Below are 22,586 nucleotides of genomic sequence, written 5' to 3' on the forward strand. Positions count from 1 at the left end.
TGTGATAGCGTATGCTCATTTATTTAACATGTTTAGACAGGCAAAGCACTTATATTTTGTTATCTACACTCTCAGACCTAGATATGTATCCTATATAGTTATGCCTGAAATAATGTGGCATACTTGATATGTTATAAAGCTTTTTTTCTCATTGTATATATATTGCAAAGCTATATATTGTACTCATTAAACAAGCAAAAATTGTACCCATTCTGATAAGTAATATTGCTCTGTTTATCTTTCGGCATAACTGTCTCTTCAACTGCACTTCATTTTCCCCATCCTTAAATAGATCATAGTTTTTAAACAACTTGTGGTAAAAATATGCTGGAAAAGATAACAACAGCACACGATATGGCTGAGTTGCACAGAAGAATCGGGACACTTCCAGAGAGACCTCAGACAGTTAATTACACCAGCTGATTACATTTTAAAGGTAAGCAAACAGAGCACCATCCACGACAGTACCTTTTGTGAAAAATAAAGCTAAGTTTACCTATCTCGAATTTGTGTGAAAGTTGCAAAGTAAAACCCAAAAGTACCAAAAGTGAAACCCAAATATACCGAAAGGCTTGGAAAAACAACTTTTTTTTTTTCACTTTGACTCTAACGGATCTGAAAGCATCCCAAGTTTAGCAAAACTGAAAAACAGATTCGCTTTGGCGCTGACTTATTTATTTACACGGATAGAAGCTAAACAGCATCTTTGTGGAAGCAGATGAGCACAGAAAAGTGCTAAGTGGCGGTGTGCCTGCCAGTGCAGATTCTTCCCCCGGAAGGCTTCTGCATTCAGCAGCTATGCCTCCTCTGATGTACATACAGATCCAAACTACTTACAGCTGTAGACAAGGTAATCATTTGCACCTTATCTTTCCTCTAGGGTATAGTTTATTAAGTGAGTCTTTGTAATAGAGAGGTGGGGCGGGCAGAGCAAGGCGCGACAGTTCTGGTTTACTTCATAGCCTGCTTTTTCAGAGTCCCTGGATTTCAGTGATGAACTGAGATGACTTACATTATTGGTAATATGTTACCCCTTTTGATACATTTACATTTTTGGTAAATCCAGCTGTGGGTATACTTCACAAAAGGGAAGGTTCGGACTCCAGTTCCCAGGAGAAATTAAGATTTTAGAGAAGGTACCACTCATAGCTAATGTCTATCCCAGCAGTGAACTATGTTGCAGGATGACTCAGAATACTTGTGCTCAAACTCTGAGCCAGAAAGATCCAATAAGTAAATAAAAGAAAACTTAGGAATATTAAGTGCAATGAAAATTAAGCAAAAAATGATTTTTTCTACATGATTAAACAGCCTGGCAATTATGATATATGTTTTTCGACATACTGAATAATGTTTCATATCTTATTATCCTTATCATTTTATCTTATTTTATGGTTTAGTCAGAGCATATCCTTTAGAAAGGCTGAATTAGACTGAAAATGTACCGTGTAGACTTGATGAGGAAGTCAGTTGTTTTAGGATTTAATCTCTCAAATCTTTCATTCAATCAGCTATTCATTGAACTCCAAGCTGTGTGCCAGGCAGGCTCCAGGGCTTCACAAACAATTAGAATGCACACATACAGACAGATGAATGACAATACCACATGGTGGGTGTCACCCCCTAAAGCCAAAAACAATGTGGAGGGAGAAACTGACACTTCTTGGGGGAGTCAGGCAAGCTATCCAAGGTGACTTTTTTATTGACTCGTGACAAATAAAGGCAAAATAGCAGAAGTATGTGTGGGGGGACCTGACAGGTCAATCATTACTGGCAGAGAAAGGGGCATGCATGGAAGTGTGGGATTATGGAAGAGTTTGATTGGTTCTGATAATGGTTCAGAGGCCACCTTGCTGGAGCGGGGGTGCCTGAGGGAGAAAGTGTTGGTCACAGGCAGGGGTGTGCTTGCGCCAGCCTATACTGGATCATAGGGCACAATGCCCAATTGTCAGGAATTTTATGTGCTAGTGGGTATCACACTGGTAACCTGAAATCAGTCCGCCGTGGTGAGAGTTGCAGCACCTGCCACATTACATATCAGGGCCTCCTCCCCCCAAAAAGTTTAGAGCAGGGCAAGACAGCTTTGAAAGTAACATAAAAACAGTTGTGTCTGGCTCGTCATGGTGGGGAGATGGCATACATTTACTTGAGTGAATAAATGAACACATTTTTGACGAGGCTTTTCTCCCCCAGAATAAAGATCTCAGGGTAATGAGGCCAGTAAACTGGGAGGGGTGGGGGGGAATGGACAGGACATGTTACCCCAAGGGCCATTTAAAGGCTGTTGTACTAGGTAAATTGTGAGGGAGAAAAGGGCCAAGTTCAAGAGAAAGAACTGGGCTGATTTCCTGAAATGAAGAAGAGAAAGGAGGCTGCTGAAAATAACAGGAAGGTTCTGGTCTGGGAAACTAGACGGCAGCGATGCCATCAACGAGGCAGTAAAGCTGGTGTAGTAACAGTGGTACTACACAGACAACAAGACAATTTTATTAATTAGGAGCACTTTCTTTGGACCTAATAGGCTAAGTGGTTTATGTATTTCATCTGTTTTAATCCTGTCAATTATTCTGTGAAGTGGGTGATATTTTCCTCATTCTTAAATTGAGAAAATTGAAGCCTGGAGAGGTTAACTAACTTGCCCAAAGCGATGCACATGGCCAGTGGCAGATTCATGATTTAGACCTCCGTCTGTCTGACTCCAAAGACCAGGTGTGCCTGTTTCTTGTATGTATGTGCGTTTATGTGCATGTGCAGAAATCATGCCTTTTGCTTTGAAAATGTAAAGTCTGAAGTCCCTGAGGGGCTTCAGCATGAATGTATCTAGGAGGCAGTTGGAATTTAGAGGAGACATAAGGCTGCAGGGAAAAAAAAATTTTGGAAGTCATCAGCACATTCTAAATGACTGTGGATGCTCTTTGCATTGATGTGGTAATGCAGGAAGACTACAGAGTGAAAAGAAAAGAAACAGATTGAAATTTGGAGAATCTCAACAATTAAGATATGAGTAGAGGAGAACGGATTATTTAAAGATATGGAGAGCATGTATTTAGAAAAGTTATAGAAGAACCAAGAGAATAGCACCGCAACAGTCAAGAGTTGGCTCTTTGACACTGTTTGGCTGATTTTGGTGAATTTAGAGCATTCAACCTTAGGAAGTCATTTACAGGGAGAGATATATGTCAAGAATTGTAACATGGTTTTAATTATAGATCCCAGTTAGACATTCCAAGGGTGATTGCTGGTTGGGGATGTAATCCCATCTGCAGGGAGAATGAACAATGGAACTGGACTGCCAGGGCTTAGATTTGGCCCTGCCACTTACTGTGTGATTTCAACTTATCACCTAAGCATTCTGCAGATCAGTTTCCTCATTCTTGGAAATGGGAATGTTGATAGTAGTACTGAAGTCATAGTGTTATTTTGAGGATAAAATAAGCCAATATTTGTGAAAGCTTAAGAACTGACATATAAGTGCTATATAACTGGCAATGAGTATCCTTTTCATTTGGCCTGGTTGAGACTATTATTCTATTTCTCAATGTCCTGCCAAATCCAAGAAAACGAATCTCACCAGAAAGAAAAGAGAAGCCTGTGGATTCCATGAGCAAATGTATCTATGCTTCACTGGAGATAGTGAACCCATTTTGGAAAAGAAGACTAAGGCTGCATCCATTTGTGAATCACATACTGTATCTTAGCCAGTTAGAAATAGAAATAGTTTCTAGCACTGACATGGGACTGAGGCAGCAGAAGAACCAGTTTCCCACCTTCAGGTTTTTGGAGCTAAGGTAGATATGCTCAACTCTATATCTACCTTAATTGGATATAAGGCCTTACTTAGTATTTGTCTTAATCAAGGAACAATCTGAGTGCACGCAAATGTTAAATCATGCTAATACTTATTTTGGTGTCTTCATTCTACTGACCTCATGTGCAATGGAAACAAATCAGAGAATGTTACATTGGCTTTTATTTTTTTTTAAAGATTTTATTTATTCATGAGAGAGAGAGAGAGAGAGAGAGAGAGAGAGAGGCAGAGGGAAAAGCAGGCTCCCTGCAGGGAGCCTGATGTGGGACTCGATCCCAGGACTCTGGGATCACACCCTGAGCCAAAGACAGACGCTCAACCACTGAGCCACCCAGGTGGCCCTGTTACATTGGCTTTAAAATAAGAACATCAGGGGAATCCCTGGGTGGCTCAGCAATTTAGTGCCTGCCTTTGGCCCAGGGCATGATCCTGGAGTCCCAGGATTGAGTCCCACATCAGGCTCCCTGCATGGAGCCTGTTTCTCCCTCTGCCTGTGTCTCTGCCTCTCTCTCTCTCTCTCTCTCTCTCTCTCTCTCTCTCAAAATCTCTCTCTCTCTCTCTCATGAATAAATAAATAAAATCTTTAAAAATAAAATAAAAAATAAAATAAGAATATCACTATCAAAAAAAACAAAACAAAACAAAAAACCCAGAAAATAACAAGTACTGGCCAAGGATGTGGAGAAATTGGAACCCTTGTACACAGCTGGCGAGAAAGTAAAATGGTGCAGCCACTATGGAAAACAGTATGGCAGTTCATTAAAAATTAAAAATATAATTAATTTATGATCAGCAATTCCACTTTCGGGTATATACTCAAAAGAATTGAAAGCAAGGTCTCTAAGAGCTATGTGCACACCTATGTTCATAGCAGCATTATTAAAAATAGCTAAATCATGGAAGCAACCCAAGTGTCCACTGAAAGATGGATAAGCAAAGGGTGGTATATACATAACAATCATAACAATGCAATATTCAGCTTTAAAAATGGAGGAAATTAAATAAAAATAAAAAGGAAGGACATTCTGACAAATGTTAAAATACAGAAGAAATCTGAGGGCTTTATAATAAGTGACATAAGCTAGTAACAAAAAAAAAAAAAACAAATATTGCACGATTCTGATTCCACTTACAGTAAGGTAAGCTACTTGGGGTATTCAAAATCAGAGACCAAAAGTAGGCTAGCAGTTGCCAGGGCTGGGGGAGGCACAAATGGAAAGCTATTGTTTCATGGATGTAGAGTTTCAGTTTTGCAAAAGGAAAAGGGTTCTGAAATTGGACCACGGTGATGGCTGCAGGATAATGTGAATGTAGTTAATGCCATTGAACTGTACACTTAACAGTGGTTATGATAGTAGATTTAATGTTATATATAATTTACCACAATAAAAAAATTGGGAAAAAATAAGAGCGTTGTATTTTCACTAAAAACCACCACTGCGAATCTCGAATATTTACACAAGTTTTTTTAGCCACAGCTAAAGATAGGAATCTGACTTTTATAAAGTGCTTTCCATAGGAGATGGTTTAAAACAACAGAGTAAGGTCGCTTCCCCTTTCAGTTTTCCTAGCGAATCTATGTTAACAAATAAAGCATCTTGAAAGTTCAATCCCTAGAGGGATGAAGTTGCTGCTAAGATGGAGTTGACTGTATTTGGCCACATTAACTGCATTCATTTGAATGAATTTTGGATCCTTGTGTAGATTTGAAAATTGTGAGTGATGTAGCTCCTGATGATTTTGACAACTTGGATTTCTGCTTGTGTTCAGAGCACCAATGGAGCCGTTACTGTCAACTCTCTCTGGATATGGAATTTAAGGATGTTTTCTATGGCTTTTATATGCATAGTGTGCTTAATGCCACCAGATTTAAAGCAGGTACATTTTTAATATACGAATCAAAACTAATGGTATATTGATCTGAAAACAAATAGAATTATGCAAAGGGGTGGGGCACATATGTGGCAATAATAGATATGCTTAGTTGATAAAACTCACGGCTTTCTTTGCACAGGCAATGAAGAGCAAATGATCTTGGTGAAAGGGATTACATGTTAATAATACATGGCTATCACCTGAAGTCCCTGAAAATGTATTTGTCCTCTGTGCAAAGATGGACAAGAAACAGTACTTGACTGGTCAGTGGGTAAAAAACTTTAGTTCTGGTCCTGATTTGATGATTAGTTACTGAGTGATCTTGGAGAATTGCTTTACGTACCTCATATAAAATGACAGCCTTAGGCTAGATAACCTATGGATGATTATCATCAGGTTATGGGCAACTTTTTAAGCTTCTATGACCAACATGCTAATAATAGTAATCATCACACATTTATTAAGTGCTACATAGGTGCTAAGTGCTTTGCATGTATGTACCTTAATTTCTCCGAAGAAAACAGTAAGGTGGCTTTTACCTATGCCCATTTTACTATGACATTATGAGTCTGAAAGTGTAGGTAAGGTGTTCAAGGTCACACAGGTAGAGGGAAATTGGAGGAAGGGAGGGAGGTACGAAGGATGGGATTTGGACAAGGCCATTTGGCTCTGGATGCTGTACTTTGGAAAAACCAGGTGTCCCAGAGGAGTCAGAGTGATCTCCGATGCTCGCTAACTACATTGTGCCATAGTTGATCACTCAGTTTTTGAGCAATGAGTGCAGTTATCTCTCCAAATAAAAAATGAGATGGTTCACTTTATGAAACAGCATCCTGAGGATTACACAGTGATGAGATATAACTGTTAAGTGCACAGCCAGGATCTGGAGCATAATGTCCATATTTGTCAGGTGGAAATAACTCCAGGTTACCTTCTAATAAGACTAACACATAATTAGAATAGCTTACACTTAGAAAGCACTTACTGTGTGCCAAGTGCTATAATAAACATTTCACACATATTAAAGTCACTTGGTAGTATTAAATACAAATGTAGCCTTTGCCCAACTCCCTATTTCAATTACAAGTTGAACTGGACTCTAAAGGGCATCAAAATTGCACATAACCATGGAGCACGACTTGGCAATCTTAACTACACAGTCAATTCACCTGGGAGCTCTTAATCAACACTTGATTTCCAAGTCCTAACCCCAAATCAGTCAAATCAAAATCTCTTTGAGTGATGTTGGGCTTCATTATTTTTTAGAAGCTCTCCAGAGGGCTTCAAGTGCCTCTAGCATTAAGAATCACTGGTATAAGGGTGAGCTGTCTGCATCTGTATAGGATAGAAAGTGTGAGACACTATGAACAGAGGTCTCTTGATAATCAAATACAGAGGTCCAAACACTCCAGTAGGGAGAGTCTGAATCTCAGAAAATGGCAGCTGAAAACAGCTCTGAATTTCCCCCGTCTTCTTAATATTTGACATATGTGGGAGTGTTAAGCGAAAAGGTGAGGAAAGACGGATAAAGCAAGGATGTAATGACTTAGCATCACCTTTCAACTGAAAAAGCCAGTTAGGAACTTGGTATATTTGTGAATTACATTCAATTTTATAACACTTAATTCTTTATTACATTGAAGGTTTGTAACTTGTAATTAGGAATGATCAATCACATTGTATTCCCCCCTGCAAATAAAACTTGTGAAAGATCATACTGTACAAACCAGAGCGGAAAAAAAATCACATTCCTGCTGCGTGAAGTCTTTATCAAACGACATCAGGCACTAAAGCAGCTATCTGATACCTCTTTCGCTTCCACCAAATGGAAAGGTTATTTTAGGATCCTCTCTTTGTCTGCCTCTTATGCTGCAAACGTAGTCACTCTTCCCCGTCTCCACACCCACACTCCACTCCCTTCACAAAAAAGGACAGATACATTCAAGGTTCCGTAGAAAGTAATAACCACTAAGACCTTGACATTCTTGAAAAATCATGTACTTACTGTTCTAAGTAATGTTTATGATCAAAGTTCCTGTGCAAACAGACATGGTTCCTAACAGGAAGCTTATAAATTTTTTTTTCATAATTGCTGTCAAAACTGCAGTGAAGTGTACTACAAGTTTCAATAATAAAGAATAAAGTCACAGTTCAAACTCGATTATATTTTGGAAATCCACGCTCCTCTTACTAGAAGCAGTGCCCTTAAATATCTCTCCATCCTGCCAAATTTTTCACTTGCACTTTTTATTATTTATGAAATCAGTGTCTGCACAATGTCATGCAGACCTCTGCTGATAAACTCTAATTAAGATTAAGACAAGCCTTTTGGAAAGGAGCCCATCATTAGCAAACATGATAAACACAAAAATACTCCCTACTTGTCAACCAGGAGCAATTCAGTAACCTAACAGTATTATCTGTTGCTAGGTTACAGAGCTGACAAAGCTTCAATTATATTGTTCGACCATACCTATAGAGTTCTGTATAAGCAAAATGTATCCAGTATAAAAGCATTTAACTTCGTCCATGCTATCTGCAATTCACGGCTTCTTACAATAGTAAAAATCAGGTTAATAATTACATAGCACGCTGAAAAATCTTTTCCATGTGTTATGTCTATACATGTTTCTTTCTAATTTATCTGTGTGATTGATAGACGCTTGCTTTGTAAAAATAAGGAAATGCAAGCAACGTGAAGCTGTAAACCTCAAGCGTGACTACATCTGGACTCATCAAGATACGGACCTAAGCTTAGCATAAAAATATACAGCAAATTGAACCAATTAAATCACATTTAGATTTTGTATTTCTCTGCCTCAATATGTAGAAGGATAAGGAGCCTTAAGCAAATAGATAGGGATACCAGTTTGAAACTTTATTTAAAGCTAAACACACACATACACATACATACACAAATCTAACAATACAAAAGGAAATTGGTGGTTTACAGTAATTTATTCTAATGGTTTTCCTAAGCATATATTAAAAGTTGAAGTTAGTAACTTCTACTACAGACATTAAGTCATTAAGTCTTACTTGCCTTTATTAGAGATAGAATTCTAGAATCAGTGAAACAGCCTCCAAAATACAGATATTTGACAGAGGGAAAACAAAGGAAAAACACCCACTTGTGTCAAAAGAGAATGTCTATGTGAATCACAGCTTTGAGACTTTACCATGGGTGGGGTGTTTTTTTGTGTGATTTTCATGGAAATTTGGAGAAAAAGTAATCACATATAAATGAACCAGCATTTTTAGATAGCTCTGGCAACAAAATGTTCTATCATATACTAAATTGCTACAGCATTTTGATTTAAGATGTTCAGTGATATTTCTGCATTAATCTAAAAACCTATCTCCTTCACACATGTGATATGTGTGTAAGAAGATAGTCAATTGATGATCAGAGTTTAGTTAATAAATATTACATATTGGTCTACAGAATGGTACCTCTAGGGTACACTCAAGTAAATTAAATCCTTTATCTGGGGGAATAAATGGACTGTTCAACACACACACACACACACACACACACACACACAAAGGGACATTATGTTTATGGAGGTGGAGGAAACAAGGATACTTATTTGTTTGGTCATTAACTTCTTTTATTTGTACTAAATAATTTGCAAATCTAATACGATGCCTGCTTGTGAAATTTAATTTTTTCATAACCGGAAAGCAATTGGTCAGAATAACTCCCTAAAAGCTAAATAATTGCCCCATTTCAACACCGTACGTGTTAATGCCTAAATCTCAAGCTTTAGACATTACCACAGTATGTATATCTATACGTAGCCACATTGTTTAATACAAATTTTATAATGAATTCAAATCCAATACTGTTGAAATTCTTGACAGTGGAGTAGTGCAAGGAATAGAACTTATAAATTATGTGTGCCCCTTCTTTGAAAACCGCTGTGGAGGTTTCTTTGTGCATTGGCAAATACAGTAGGAATATGAGGTATTGTGTGGATCCTCCTGCACAGCACCTGATAAAAGAATAAAGAGCTGTGACATATTCTTAAAACAATAGAGGAATTAAAGGGAAACAATGGGCCAGCTGCTTCATTAATACAATCAAAAGGGAGCCCAGCACAGAGGAGTCCAGATAATTAAGCATTACTCTTTTAGACCTCCTTTCTATAATAAAATTGCTTAAAAATGTATTAACTACTTCATAGTTGTTAGATAGATCTTTGCACTTGTTTATTTAAAGTTGATTAATGCCTTTTTTCCGTATGCAGCAACATGCCAACTCATAGTTTACAATAGTTTTTTAATAAAATAGAGTGAGAATAATTGATAAAGATCTGCACAAAACACAGCAATAAATCAAAAGCATTTTGCAAAAGGTCTTTCCTGTTTTTAAATAATCTTTAACATTATTCATTTGTACTTATAGGCAATGCAGGGCATTTGGGGCCATTCAACTTTCCCATCCTGGCACTCCTGACATCTTTTTATAGAACATCCTAGCAGTTCCTGGGAAATGGGGGAAAATCAGATTTGACCAGCAACTCTGGAGTCTGTCTTTGGTATTTGGGCCAATGGAGAGAACAGATTTTTTAAAAATCATTCTTTGCCTTTTTAATCAAGAGGGATGGACACACAGCAGAACTATTTGCCAAATGCACTATTTATCCTTCATTAACTTGATTAAAAAAACTGAAAAACAACTTTTTATGCTCTTTATGTTAAAACACAATTTACAATTTAAGATATCAAGGCTTTCATTCTTCAGCTCTTCTGTAGGCAGCCTTTCCTCTGATGTCAATAGAACATTTAATTGCTTAAGAACTGGAAAATTGGGAACTGGGGACTGTGTGCTGAATACTGAAGTGACGATAAAAACTATACTCTCGTTTTTTAAGGAAGCTTCTGTGAAACCAACATTAAAATTACAAACTTTACTGAGCCATGTGGTCAGTTTAAATAAGGTTGATTCTATTCTGATGATTTTAGGATCTTAATTGAGAAAGTGAGATCGAATTAGAACAGGAGTCAGGGAGATAAATGAATAGAGATACTTAACCATATTTCTGAGATTAAGAGAAGAAAGATTCTGCTTTTACACATGTTACATATGATTTCAAATTTATCAGCTGGAGTCATATTTCCAAAGATCTTCCTGTATTGGGTCTATATTTTAGAGGATAGGGAATATCTAATTCCAGCTATGAAACCTGGCTTCTGGCTTCAGGAGCTAGTTTCCTATCAGATTAATAAGTTTTCCTTGAATACCAGGAAATAAAAACATATAAACTAACAGTCAGCAGGTACAAATGAAAATGACTACTTTAGGAGCTACTATACATGATTATTTGAATATTTTGTATTTTGATGAAGCCCACAAAATTTACTTTCTTTGGGAAATATAAAGGTAAATATGAGTTGTTTTTAGACTTATGATCTAGTGAATCCTTCCAAGGATACATCTTGAACGTCTCAGGTTTATAAACTATGTCTTTACAGCAAAGCAAACTACTGGTAAATGTTCATAATGCTGTAATGTAAAATCATTAAAGTACGGCACCCTCCTTCAGCAAGTATTCTGGAAATAAGCTCAATATCATCTGTGAATTATTTGTCATTTCAAACATTATATGATGTGTTATTTAGCATAAATTCAACAAATATTGGTCTTAGCAGAACTCAGAAACATGAACACCTTCATTAATTTCAAGGAATTATCTGTGTGGTCAATAGGAAATACTATCATCCTATTTTATAGATTTTTATTTTATTTTTTTAAAGACTTTATTTATTCATAAGAGACACACACAGAGAGAGAGAGAGAGAGAGGCAGAGACACAGGCAAAGGGAGAAGCAGGCCCCATGCAGGGAGCCCAATGAGGGACTGGATCTTTGGACTCAATCTCAGGACACCAGGATCACGCTCTGGGCCAAAGGGAGGCGCTCAACCGCTGAGCCTCCCAGGCGTCCCAGATTTTGATTTTATAAAGAAGCAAAGCCAGCATGGTTAAACCAAGGTGTTTTCTAAACTCTTCTATCACAGGGATCCCTGGGTGGCGCAGCGGTTTGGCGCTTGTCTTTGGCCCAGGGCGCGATCCTGGAGACCCGGGATTGAATCCCACATCAGGCTCCCGGTGCATGGAGCCTGCTTCTCCCTCTGCCTGTGTCTCTGCCTCTCTCTCTCTCTCTCTCTCTCTGTGACTATCATAAATAAATAAAAATTAAAAAAAAAAAAATAAACTCTTCTATCACATAGGACATTCCCCAATGCAAACTTGTAATAAATTTTTCCTAGAGCTTTTAGCTCCTTGGCATATATCCTCTCCACAGAACTTATTATTTTTCTGTAGGAAAATTTCTCCTATGGAGATAATTTCTTTCCCCTTTTTTAAGAAGCCCATGAAGCTCCCTTCAAAAAAGTGAACAGTGTCCTTGTGGGCAGTTCTAGATTTCTGTCAAAGTGTAGGTACAGAAAGGTTTGCCCCCTGATTAAGAAGGCATTGAGAACTGCCTGGAAGATTTTCTCAACTACTGTGCTGAAAGTCATGTCAGTCACAACATGCTGCTTTAAGCAAACTGATATTCTGTTTCTGTGGGATTTCATCAGGAAAGGTCTGCTCATGGAGTCTTTTCAGCATTCCTGTGTTTGTGCTCTGGTCTAAGATGTGCTGTGTCATGGCTTTGCTGGAGCTCGCAGTGGTGTCATGAGGTAGCCCATCTGATGGTCTGGCTGCCTGGCCATCATGATTTTAAATGGCTAGCCAAAAGGTGACATTACACCCCAAAGGCGATCTGTCAAAATTCCGCTTGCAGCTGATAAACTGATTACAAAGCTGCTTAAGACTCTGCTTGTAAACAAAAGCATTTATCAACTAATAATTTGCAATAAACTGATGTAACTCCCAGCTGAGCCCCTAACTGTAATTGTCTTTACCATCTGCCTATTAAAACACCATTCTTCATCAGCAATCAGGAGCAGAAGGGAGGAAATCTCCACCAAAATACACAACTTGCAAGCTTATGAATAATCTGAGTGCATTCCACACTTTCATTATGACTCGTGTGTGGGGTATGCTTCATTTTCATTCTTGCCTAGCTTGGGAATGCTCAGAAATTAGGTGGAGGGGAAAAGAAGAGCAGGGGGGATAAAAAATGAAACATTGTGCCTACTGTTCTGCAGAGGAATAAATTATCCAAGTTCATCATAGGAGGCTGTTTTTAATTTCTTTCCTCCTTCCACAGCTCTGAAATATCCATTGCAGTCTCCTGATGAAAGCCCCCCAAGCACCAGGCTGGAAATGAACTCTATTCCTTTTTCAACTTGTCCATTTCCATTACACTTCTTTGTTTTGTTTTGTCTTTTTTTTTTTTTTTAATTCCAAGAGGCTCATTAAACTTCTCCAGGCAGTCAGTTTAAAAGTGTAGACTCCAATGAAGGGGTGTTGAAGGGCTGGCAGGCCCCTGCAGGGCCGGGTAGATGCATGAGATGAAAGTGCCAAGTAGCTGGCAGGCCCCTACATTTATAGTCTTCCATTTGCCACCACCTACGATGGCTTCCATGTTCTGGTCCCCGCTAGCGTCTACAGCTACTCTGCTCAAAATCTCCTCCTAGAAGGTGGGTCTCAACAACAGTAAATTCGAATGGCCAGAAACTCCTTGTTCTTAGAAGAAATCTGCCTCTTAGGTGCTGACCAGACATAATTATGGAAAGAAGAAACTAGGAAAAAAGGTTAAATTCCATTGCATTGTGTTTCTCTGGAAATCTCACTCTGAATAGCCAACATCTTTCCATGTCATTCCATGCTTTCTCAGTGTTTATTAACTTTTACTTAATTTATTCTGATTTTCTCTTCACAAAATATACTATTTACTTAAAAAAAAAACACATGCTATTCATTTATTTTTTTTTAAAGTTTATTTATTTATTTATGATAGTCACACAGAGAGAAAGAGAGGCAGAGACACAGGCAGAGGGAGAAGCAGGCTCCATGTACTGGGAGCCCGACGTGGGATTCGATCCCGGGTCTCCAGGATCATGCCCTGGGCCAAAGGCAGGCACCAAACTGCTGTGCCACCCAGGGATCCCATGCTATTCATTTAATACACAAACTGCCTTCGTGTTGCTATTTTAAATGCATATAATATTTTCTCATATCTCTTGGCTACCAGAGAATGTTGCTTTTTTCAAGTTATTCCTTTATTCAGAGTACACGATATCCCCCTGTAAGACCTCATAATTCTACTGAAGGACACCATAGGCTATGTACTATGACAAACAATGAACAACTCCTATTACTAAGCTTTAAATTTTGGAGATAATAGTTCGTGTCAGGTTTTCTTATTATAACATAATTTAAATTAATGTTTATATTTTTAATTCGTTTTTCTAAAAGTTTCCCATAGGTAATTATTTTTCTTTACAATCTACTATTTAATACATCAGAAGTAATAATTAATTGCCTTCCACAGGAAAGATGGAAATGGACACTCAAGCATCTGTTTCATATCGTGCCTGGTCTAGAGAAGGTTAATGGGGAACAATGGGTCTAATTTTCTGCCTGGGTGTGAAAGACCTAAAATGCAGGCAAAACTGCATTATTATGTTTGAGAGACATCTGGATTTGAGAGACATCAAATATTAGGAGAAAGATATGACATAGGTTTCATATAACACAAAAATCCTCAAAGACCCTGTGTGAAGTAGAGTTCTTTCTAAAATTACTATGCATCTTTCTTATCCTACCTTTGAGACTTCTGCTAAGACTGAGATTCTTTAGTCACAGGTTTTTTAAAATTAATAAGAGTTTAAGTAGCATGTTTAAGTATGTTGACTTTGTAACATAATTTAACATATAATTTAATGATTAAAGATGACCAAGATTAAACTTCCATGTTCATTAACTGCTTCTAAATACGCACACAAAAATGCTGGTGTAATGCTTTATTTTTAAGATCTTCTTTTATTTATTTATTTTTTATAAAGATTTTATTTATTTATTCATAGACACAGAGGGAGAGAGGCATAGACACAGGGAGAGGGAGAAGCAGGCTCCATGCAGGAAGCCTGATGTGGGACTCGATCCCAGGTCTCCAGGATCACACCCCAGGCTGCAGGCAGTGCCAAACCACTGCGCCACCAGGGCTGCCCATATTTTTAAGATTTTAAATGCTCTGCACCAGATAGGTATTTTCATGTCATGCTTTAAGTGAAACTAAACTTCTTTCTTATTTGAAATGTTGCTGGGTCTCTATCCTAAGGCAAATTTTAGAATTATGATGTAATAGATTATAATGGAACACTTTCATGTGACATGAGGGAAATTTATAGTACATAGATGATTTTCTTCATGAATCTTGCCATATATATATTAACGTATATATGCCTAGTCTTGATGTCTACTGACTTTGGGTAGTTTGGTAAGAAAATAGTTTTGAAAAACTAATTACCAGCAGATGGCGCTCAGTGCATTCTATGAGCCCAGCCCTAAGAACAGAAAATAAGGCTTTATTTATTTAATTCTATTTTATCCTAAATATGAAGTTGCTATACCAAGCTTTATAATCCCTAAAGATTTCTGTTAATTGACTAAACAACTCTGTGGTAATTTTCAGACCATCCTCCGATGCTCATCTAAATGGCACTGCGTTCAATTCAAGTGTTCATGTGAAGATAACACAGCATAAAGATGTAACATTTTTTCTCCCCCAAACAGAAAAAAGAACAGAAGCCTGGATTCCTGGAGTAGAACATAAACTCAGCAAATGAATTTTCTGCGTAAAATAAGACAACTGCCACTTTTCTTTCCTTCTTTCTTTCTTTCTTTCTTTCTTTCTTTCTTTCTTTCCTTCCTTCCTTCCTTCCTTTTCTTTCTTTCTTCCTTTCTTTTCTTTCTTTCTTTCTTTTTTTCTTTCTTTCTTTCTTTCTTTCTTTCTTTCTTCTTTCTTTCTTTCTTTCTTTCTTTCTTTCTTTCTTTCTTTCCTTCTTCTTTCTTCTTTTTTTTTTTTGGCAGAGGCTTTTTAAATGGATTTACAAGCTGCATCACAGATGTTTTAAAGTCTTCTTATAATAAAACTCTTCTAGAAGATATTTGTTGATATTGAGACACATTCACTACCTTGGAATAATGTTATTGAGAATTATGTGTTTGTGTTGAAGAAGGAAATAGCAGTTTTGAATGGTAAGGATTACTTTATATGTGAAACTAAATAACCCTGTAGAAAGTCTGTCCCAATGACATTCTGTTTTTCTTTCCTGTACCCCTGCCTTCCTTCTCCAAAAAAGAAGAAAACTTTTCTCTGAACTTTAAAACACTTTTCCCAATCACCATTAGGTATCTATAACCAGTGGTATTTCATTCCCTTTAATTACAATTAAAGGGTGTAAGGAATTTTATCTGAGTGTCCTTATAAATATCTCTACACTCACCTTCTCCCACATCTTACTATCATTCTGCCATTGACTGAGTGCTTTTCCCCACTTGATTTTAATTTGTCCTGGCATATGGCAAAGGTACCCACAGTCACACTACATTCTTAACCTTTGTCCTTCTTATGTGGAAGTCCTGGAGTGGAGTCCCAATTGTATAGCCACTTAACAATGAGTCTCAAACTTTAAAGATTTCAACTGTTGAATTTTTGGCAAAGTCCCATCAAAGTGAGTTGGAGAATGGGTTTGGAAATTTCAGTGGAACGATATATATATAATAAGCACCATGTTGTATCCCACCATCATTTGTAACACCTATTTAAAACAACATTTTTAGAATATGTATAATATAAAGACCAAATAACCTGAATACCATTTAAGAACATTTGGCATTTCTCACAAATATATTAGCATTAATAAAACAAGACATTAAAAACAAGTGCTCAGTCAACACAGTAGCACATTGTAAATTTCAAAGGAAGAAATAGGGCTCCGAGTCATTGTAACTCCACAAACAGAAAGGGAGTTGTGGCTCTGCCCAGTGCTTTGAAAATCCATCTTTCAAGGTCGGCCCTTGACAGTCGAGGCAGAAGGGCAGTGTGGAAGGCAGGGTGGCCTCCTGCCAAGGCTGTTGCAGATGAGTGAGTGATCTTAGGGGAATGAGCTGCAAAATCTCAAATTTTTGTTCATGTGATGATAAAACCAGAGCCAAATGATTTTTCTAAGACTTGTATGGCCTTCTGTTCCATTTTATTGTGCAGTTTGGAATGATAAATTTTACTGTGCATTAATTTGCACAAAAGGGTCAATGCTATATTCAAAAGCATACCAATTGTTTTCAGCAAGATTAACAGTAAAATATGTTGTCTTGATCCCAGAATGGGTGCAAAATCCTCAGACTGGTATCATTTGGCTTTTGAAAAATATACTGTTATCACTGCCTTTGCAAATGAAGGGGAGAATGTTCTTAATGTGTCACTGATCCCTCTTAGTTGGATTCTGTTGTGACAGGATTTGGTAAAATATATTCATGTTTTATATCACATTTCATCCATCACTTTTAGGTATGAGTCTTAAGTAAAAGCAAAAAAGAACAATGAGAAGACAGTGGGGGATCCTCTTCATGGAAGCTTTCCTCAAGTACAGAACAGATCAAGATCTGAAATCTGGGGGCAGTTTAGTAAAAGGAGGGATGATGAAGAATATCACATGCAAGGGTGCAGTTTATGAGTTCATCAGGAGAATGGGCTTAGACAATGTCATGACTGCTACATGAGCACGTGTTCCTTTGTCTATCAATGGCCAGGTGAAAAACACACTCCATTCTCAATCATTTGCATTAGAGGGAGCCTAGAAGAGCAAAGGAAGAAGTCAAAAGTAATCTGGAAATGGGTTCCTAGAGAAAAGACAAGGAGATTGGCCCTGCTTTATGACTTCCTGAGCTGGGTGGTGTTCTCTTCAACTCACTACAAGCTACCTAGGTCTCTGTCAGAGTCAGGCCTTCCTCGCCTTCGGAGTAGGTTTTTTATGTTTTATGTTGCTTCTTTGAATGCTTTTCATTTTTTTTTGAACAGATGCCTCAAACACTTTACTATTGCATTTTTGTCTTCAATTTATAAATGGATGTTTTTGGTTTCATGAGTCAGAGTAGCCAAGATATCATTCAGATATTATCCAGGAGAATAGCAGAACTAATTTATTTCCTAGGTAACAAAAAAAAAATATCTTCTAAGGTTTAGTTATGAATTGAAAAGTGTAACTGTGAAAATAAAGCTTATTGTGTAATGTTTCTCAAGCATTTACTATGTGATCTCCTTTTTCACTCATAGTAATAGGGAGATCCTTGGACATGAACCATCATTTCAATAGAAGTTAGATATATGTATTTTTGAGCAGAAAGTCACATGGCTCTAGTTTGGGTTACTATTTTCCTTCAGATCAATACCACCTTCTTATTATGCTCCTCCTTCTTTTCTTCTTCCTCCTCCTTCTTCTTTTGCTTTGCAGCCATTCATATGTTTACATATCTATTCTCTGTGTGGTGCAATAGTGCATCATCTGCATAGTTTACCTCTCTGGCTGTCCTACAGAAGAGTAGTGCACTGAATAGTCAACTCCGTATCATAAGGAAAACTGCTAGAGGCACTTGTGAGGAAGCATTGTTACTGGCACCAAGGAAATAGCTAAGAGAAATTTGTTGGACTTGTGTAAACCTTTGCTGTAATTCTTTCCAATATTTTCATGAACCATTCTTTCAGCTCCAAATTTACTAGATCAAAGAGAGTTAAAGAACAATGTTATCTATTCTACCTAGAGCCTGATAAAATTAAAATATAAATAAAAATGGAAACAAAAAATTAAGATGGAAAGAAGGGAATCAACCCTTTTTTCAATAAATTTTTCTTCATACAGGTAAGAAAGATATAACAGATTAAGTTATCTTTCTTTATATGTCTATTAAAATGGAAGTAACAGAAGGAGATTATTGTTGAGGGTATGCCAATTTTTTTTTCTGAACACAAAGGGTCCACCAGAAGTTGAAGTATTCAATATAGCCAAAATTTTAGGGAGTGGAAGATTGCTGAAGAAGGAACTGAAAAACTCAAGACAGGGTATAATTAAAGCTTGTAAAGGATTTCAACAGAGGTAGGGTCAGGCTAAGGACAAACTGTGGTAATGTTTTATAAGCAGTGATAAGAGTAAAGACAGGCAAAGGAGATACAGCACAAAAATAAAAGTTCAAGATCAAGGCTCATTTTAGGACTTTAGCCTTTGAGAAGCAACAGAGTTCTAAAATAAGGAAAATGGCAATAAAATCAGAAACATGGATCCTGCTCCCATAACTCCCTTAACACTACCACTAAAGAAAAAGAAGAGAGGAGAGGAAGACAAGGAGAGAAGACAAATATAGTTCTTACTCTAGAAAAGAACATTTATCTGAATCTTTGAAGTATTTCACAGTAGGAAATTACACTTAGGCCAGGAAGTGACCAGTGAAGCCAAGAAGAGACCTGGGGGTATCAGAGAGAGAATCATAGGAAAAAGTTGGTTGAAATAAACTTATGATAGATCCTGATTTTTATCTTGAGTAGTTCAAGTAGCTCAACCTAGCTCAGCAGCAATGCAAGAAATCTACTTTGATTTTAACAAAGTACCATGCGCTTCATAAATGACAACTTTTCCTTTGTGGATGATTCTGTTTTTCAGAGGATATGAAGCAAAACAACATAAAACCCCACCAAAGCCACAAATTGTCCTTGGAGAAAGAAACCTGAGAATTTTTATTCCTCTTTCCAAATAAGATGTTGAAATAAGACACTTCAAGGCATATATTTATTTTACTCTGTTGAATGTTGCTCACAAGATTGTACATATTTATGGCTGGCGGGAACCATTGAGAGCTTCTAGACCTTCTGTTAGAGTGAAGAAAATCAAGCTCTAAGGAATTGTGTGGTGGACCAAAGGGCACACAGCCAGTGTGTGTGTTTGTGTGTGTGTGTCTCCAGATACACAGACACACATACATTTATATGCTGTGTTTCACAGGGGAGTAATTCATCTTCCAGTCTAGGACTGCTACATAGTTCATAACCTTAACTATATAATACTGGCTAATAGTTGCTAAACTTTTACTATGATAACTAATTTTTTTCTCCAAACAACTTTGTGAGCTTGAGGTTGTTATCCATTGAAAGAAAGGCTTTCTAAATTATGGGACTAGAACCCAAGTCAGCTCACCAAAACTCTGTTAAAGCAGCCAACCAGTTAAAGAGAACACAATCAAGCCATCAGTCTAATAAACAGAAAAACTCTCATGATTCTCAATTTTGACAAAGGATCCTTGTCCCTTGGGGAGAAAACCTTGATCATAGGGGTGTATTTCAAGCATATAGCACTGATACAACATCTCTGTTTCAGACTCTGCATCTTATAGGTTAATAATTGTATTGTAAGAGAGGGAACAAGGTAGTCCTACCTAGTGAATTAATAAAGAAATGCTTCTATGGCTCTAGAAATATTTATCATTTCCAGGTTTGAAACTGCTGAGAACTAAAAGGAGTCCCATTTATCCACTATAAGGTATGAAGGGATTTAGTAGGTGTTCATAGCATATTTTTCCTCCAATAGCTTTTAGAAATCAATTAATTGAAATTGGAGGGAAGAGTTTATATAAAAAATGTGTTTTTAAAATATATTCTCTGGGGATCCCTGGGTGGCGCAGCGGTTTGGCGCCTGCCTTTGGCCCAGGGCGCGATCCTGGAGGCCCAGGATCGAATCCCACGTCGGGCTCCCGGTGCATGGAGCCTGATTCCTCCCTCTGCCTGTGTCTCTGCCTCTCTCTCTATCTCTCTGTGACTATCATAAATAAATAAAAATTAAAAAAATTTAAAAATATATATATATTCTCTGGCTTTGGTAACAAAACTCCATGTATTCACAAAAATATTTTTTTTTCACAAAAATATTTAAGAAAAACATTATGTTACCTTCTTTAGAGAAGCATTTCTTCACAAATAGTTTAAAAATCTATTTTGCTTTTAACAGATGTTCCTAGTCTCTTAGGACCCAGTGGTACTGATGTTGTTCCATCTAGGAGGTCATTTTATTCTTTTGGATGATACACATGGATCTAACTGTGCGGTTTCTACAAATAATAATGGAAGATGAATGTATAAGTATTTGAATACAGTGCAAAAGAGTACCTCCTTTAAGCAGAAGGAGGACACGTATGTGTTTGTATGTTCCCTCATGAAAGGTAAGTTTCCCTCAAGAGATGACATATGCAATTGTGTATTTAACTGGAGTTGCTTGGTATAGAATAGGTGAAATTTTTCATCCCTTAACTATAAGAAATGTTCAAGTAACAAGTAACAGCCCTCCTTTCTCCCTAGTTTCTGTGTAGGTATTTGCAGGAAAAAAAAATATGTATATTATCTATTTATCTATCTGTCTAGAGATAAAGAAGAGATAGACTTCTTCTGCTTACAAATCACAATTTGATTTTACATCCTGTATAGTGACTTTAAAATTACTACATGAGAACTGTAGCCAGTAATACATGCAAAATAGTCATTCATTGGTATAAACTACAAAAATATTGCTTTTATGGAAAGAGAAAGGGACTTTGGAAAAACTTTAGGAAGAAGTTAGAACCTTTGAATAATTTGGGAAATTAAATCGTTTGATGAAATAGTAAAACAGAAGCTTGACTGCTGCAAGTTTAAAATATCAAAAAGCTTTTGAACAGTTAGCCTCTCATGGTCTCTCATCTGGAAGCCCAAAAAAAATTTTTTTTGATATTCCTTGATTGTCTATTTTTCCCTAGTGAAAGTTATTACATTCCTTTACCCATTTTTTAATCAAAATCATTTCCAACTTATTTCAGTCTGTCACAATAATATTTTCATACGAGGAGTGTTGTAACCTAATTCCTTCATTTGAATAATACATTCATTTTTAATTACTGCAACTTGATCTCAGATTATTCAAATAACTGTTTCATTTTTTATGCTTACCCTGACCCCAGTGTATTTATAGGCTTTTATCCTTACCTGATACCAGTGTAATGTAATTATAGATTGTATTTTAATCATCTACTATATTCTAGTGAGTTTGTTTAAATCGCTCCAATCCTGAGCCTTTTATTTCTATGCCTTTTAAAATTCTACAATAGCATTCTCTTTGCATAAAAGCAATATTTTTGTAGTTTACAACAATGAATGAATATTTTGCATGCATTGCTGGCTACGGTTCTCATTTAATAATTTTAAAGTCACTATACAGGATGGTGTGTAAAATCAAATCGTGCTTTGTAAACAGAAGGAGAGGTACATCATACTTCGTTTGAAATCTTTACACCTGTTTGTTTTCTAGACAGCCCTCCTCCCATTCCTGCCTCTTTAAAACCACAGATAGGCATTTAGCTCATGATCATTGTATCTGTGTCTGGTTATTCAAATCCTTGTAAATAGCTGTTCTGTTGTAACAGCACAGGCCAAATTTCATTCATCGTGGAATAGGCATGTCTGATATGAATTATTTTTACTACTATTTTTACTATCAATCATTTCATAATTGCTTGATTATTTTCTAAACCATCACCCCATCAGGAAAATCCAATATTTCTAAGCTCCGTTAGACAGGTATCTGAGCTCTTGGGCATGATGGCTGATTTCAGCAACACATTTAACAATGAACCAGAAAATTGGTCTGAGAAGATGGTTGACAATATTGTCAATCTATTGAGGTCTTGTGTTCATCTTCTGGTCAGACTTACAGGCCTGAGAAATAGATTTTCCTAAGTGAGTCACATTATCTTCTCAGAATCCTAGAAACCTGTTCGCTCCCTGTCCTCACTCGTAGCCAGTTCTACATGCAACCTATCTTTCCACTCTCTCCTCTTTCCTCCTCCAGAGATGTTCACTCAGTTCAGACCCCATTAGCTCTATCTCACAGCGGCCAATCTACCTTCCTCCTATCTTGTACTTTTCAAGTACA

General features: G+C 37.1%; 1 protein-coding gene across 3 annotated transcripts in view; it reads right to left on the minus strand.

Annotated features, from left to right (window-relative positions):
- The window catches only part of ZFPM2 (zinc finger protein, FOG family member 2), a 459,958-nt gene that overhangs the window by 11,211 nt on the left and 426,161 nt on the right, over nucleotides 1-22,586 (minus strand). The window lies entirely within an intron of this gene.

This window comes from Vulpes lagopus, chromosome 9 (genome assembly GCF_018345385.1).
Source record: "Vulpes lagopus strain Blue_001 chromosome 9, ASM1834538v1, whole genome shotgun sequence".
Taxonomy (NCBI): Eukaryota; Metazoa; Chordata; class Mammalia; order Carnivora; family Canidae; genus Vulpes; species Vulpes lagopus.